General features: G+C 43.0%; 1 long non-coding RNA gene across 2 annotated transcripts; it reads left to right on the top strand.

The window, feature by feature from the left end:
- The first annotated feature begins 545 nt into the window (after positions 1–545).
- On the top strand, positions 546–2,526 carry LOC115999405. Of its 2 annotated transcripts, XR_004094006.1 has the most exons (3): positions 546–1,367; positions 1,706–1,780; positions 2,097–2,526. It is a non-coding gene; the product is annotated as an uncharacterized LOC115999405 (long non-coding RNA). The 2 variants fall into 2 exon arrangements; XR_004094007.1 differs by lacking the exon at positions 2,097–2,526 and having other exon boundaries at positions 1,706–1,974.
- The last annotated feature ends 757 nt before the right edge of the window (positions 2,527–3,283 follow it).

Below are 3,283 nucleotides of genomic sequence, written 5' to 3'. Positions count from 1 at the left end.
TTACTTTTAATTTAGACATTTTCATTACTTGCACTTTTAATTCTTAGATTTCTATTTTTTTTCATTTGATGTTTTAATATGCTTTACTCTAGACTATGTTTGATGTTCTATTAGCTTGATATTGTTTTCATTTTGCAATTGAGTTTTTTCCTACCACTATTTTAAATATAAATATTTAAAATAAATGCCTATTTTCTTATTATTGATTATGGTAGTATAATGATTATAGATATACTTATTTTACTATGGGCTTTAGACAAAACTATTTTTATAAATTAGTATTTGAGCACTTAAATATTCTAAGCCCATACTATATCATTTTTATTTTAGGGCCATGGGCCCAATAAATTACCCTAAGATCAATTATGATTATATTGTAACTAAGTCTATATAGCCCAATGATGTAGTTTTTCTATAAATAGCCATAGCCCATTTTGGAAACCTACCCTAAATGGAATATAATTCATGAGCCTTCCCCTTTCAGACATCAGCAGCCGAAACCTTTCTCTGTTTCACATTTCCCTTCTCTGCTTCCGTCTTTCTTTCTTGACAAATGGCCAGCAAGCATCAAGCTATAACCATGGTTTTCCGGCGGTGGCTTGCGGCGGTAGTAGCTGGTGTGGGTGATCGGCGGCGTGTGGACTCCGTCGAAGCTTGGCAATGGCGACCTCCCTCTCCGTGACGAAGCAACAGCAACGTTCCCCTGTTCTTACCTTCGGCGATCGACGTAGCGATGGTGAAGGTGGCGGGCACCTATGAGCCGCGTAAGGCGGTGGTGCCTTCTCCCCTGTTTCCAGTGACGTACGACAGTTCAGCGGGGGGAGGTAGGGCGGTGCAAGACAGCGGCATGGTTCAGCGGCGACCCGACATCGGCGGTGGCGTGAATGGCCCCTCCGCCTTCCTTTATTCTTTCTCGTCGAAGCTTGGGCTTTTTCCCTCCTGTGTAGCGGCGGCGGATTTTATCCTCCTCCAACGTTCTCCATGCAGCAGCTGTGGCGATCCTCCTTCCCCGTCGACGAAAGAACAATGAGTTCAGCGGCGGATTGTGGCAACGGTGCAGCTTCGGCGGTGTGAACTCCTCCGTTCGTCCAACGACTGCAACCCCGGTGGCCTTGGTCTCTCTCTCCGTGCGACGTTTCTGGGCAGCAGCTGAGAAGTGATGGTCGACGAACTAGCAGCAGCGACGGCACGTCCTCTCTCACTCCCATTTCCGTTGATGGTGGCCGGTACATCATAAGAAGGTGGTAGTTCGGTGGTTGCAGGGCTTAGCAGAAGGAGATGAGGTGGTGTGATGGTAGGGCTTTGGCGTGTTGACTTGGAGGGCAGGGGTTTGAGTCCTTGCTGGGATTTGCATGTTGATTTTTGAGGTAAATCCCTTATTTAAGCTTTGATTGTAGTAATCCGTACAGAATGGTATGTGATTTTAGGCATTATTCCTTGTTGTTAATCCCATCCCTAATAGTGTTTAATCATTGTGATGAATGATAGTGTACTCATGACCCTTATCAGGTATAATTATGGTTCAACTAGAGATTAGTTATGGACTCCGGGTAAAGACTATGATAGGTCATGTCTAGGTATAATTATGGTTCAACTAGAGATTAGTTATCGACTCCGGGTAAAGACTATGATAGGTCAATTAGGAATATCAATATCCTTATTTTGGTAGTAGTTAGTGATCATATTAGATTATATCAATTCTCAGGTTCATGATTATGGACCTAGCTTATGGGATGAGCCTAAGTTTGGTGATTGCTATTGGATTAATACGCTTCAAGAGGTAACCATCATGTCCACTAAAACCTATTTTTACACTACTCTTGATCTATATGCATATGATTTGGTGTTGGAATCATGTAATTTCTTGGATTATAGCCTTGTTGATGGCCTGTGAACCTTGATTTGTGGATTGTTGAACTTGTGTTGATCATCCTTTGTATCTAGATGTGTATGAGCAATTCTTGTTATGGATTCCATGATTTATTGGCTTCTGAGATGTGTAATCTGAGTATTATTCTGAGCATGATTTGTATTCTGGAATGAGTTTGGTGTATTTCTGCTTCGGGTCTGTAATCTGTGTTGGGTTGCACTTGCAGTGTACTTGGACGGTATAATGTGTCATGTCCAAGTGTTTCGTGCGTGTTTGTGAGGGGTGGAGTGACGGAGGGGTGAACTCCGCTGGAAGGTTCCGTTTTCTCATGCGGAAGGGTAGGGCGGAATGGCGTGTTCTGCCGAGTCTTTCCGTGAGAAGGAGACGGGAAAGTGTGGCGGTGCATTCTGCTCCGTTCGCATGTTCTGCAAGAGTGCTCCCGGTTCTGTTCCAGTGAGTCTTTTTGGGGTTTGTTAGCTCTGTTGTTTCCCTTTTTATTCTGGAATGTGTACTGAGCATCTTGTTGAGTATTCCACCTTGATCTTTGAGTATTTATCCCTGATCTTTGGACATTATCTTGATCTCTTGAGTTGTATCATTGGTTCATTCTTTGATTTCTATCCTGAGTATGCTTTGTGTTCGTTTTGTGAGATGAACACTGTTGGTGGGTGATTCATGTGGGTGAATTTGAGTTAGTATGTGGGATCTTGAGTCCTTATGAGCATCTCTTCTCTTGTTGAATCTTTGATAACCTTTGGGGTTTAGTTGGTGAATCTAAGTTAGTATGTGTATGTTTTGTATGATCTTGTTAGATCGAGGGTCCCGATCTCTTCAAGAGTATAGGATCATCTCATTGGCGAGATATCGCAAAGAGATGTAGCCCACTACCCACATCTCCCGCTCTCAATTTGAGAAGATGAGATCCGGAGGGAACTTGTAGACAAAGTGTTTGACAAAATTCCCCAACCGACTGAGGATTGGGAGCTTGAGTGTGACGCCACTCAGGACAATGTTCCAAGCTCCTTCAACCATGCCTCAATGGAAATCGAACCTCTATCGTGCGTTTCAAACCAATCTCCTTGATATTCTAGCCCCCATCCGATTTTATTTACATTTACTTACATTTACTTACCTTAAATCTTATCAACCTTTACACCCTCACTATTTCCTTTCACCAATCTCTAAATGTTCAACTTTCGTGTTATCCAAACAACTCAAGATAGGAAACCCGTATATTCTCCAATTTGCCATCCGCGAGGGACACAACACTCGGGGAGTTCATGACTCTTCGTTTTAACACCTCCATATCACACATCCACCTCACCACATACTCACAGCTTGTCAAGTGGTAGGCTAGGTGTTCGATAAAATGTCTCAACCGAATGAGGATTGAGAGTCTGAGTGTGACGCCAC

Source organism: Ipomoea triloba, chromosome 1, assembly GCF_003576645.1.
Source record: "Ipomoea triloba cultivar NCNSP0323 chromosome 1, ASM357664v1".
NCBI classification, from domain to species: domain Eukaryota; kingdom Viridiplantae; phylum Streptophyta; class Magnoliopsida; order Solanales; family Convolvulaceae; genus Ipomoea; species Ipomoea triloba.
This window is presented reverse-complemented; position numbering and strand designations above follow the sequence as displayed.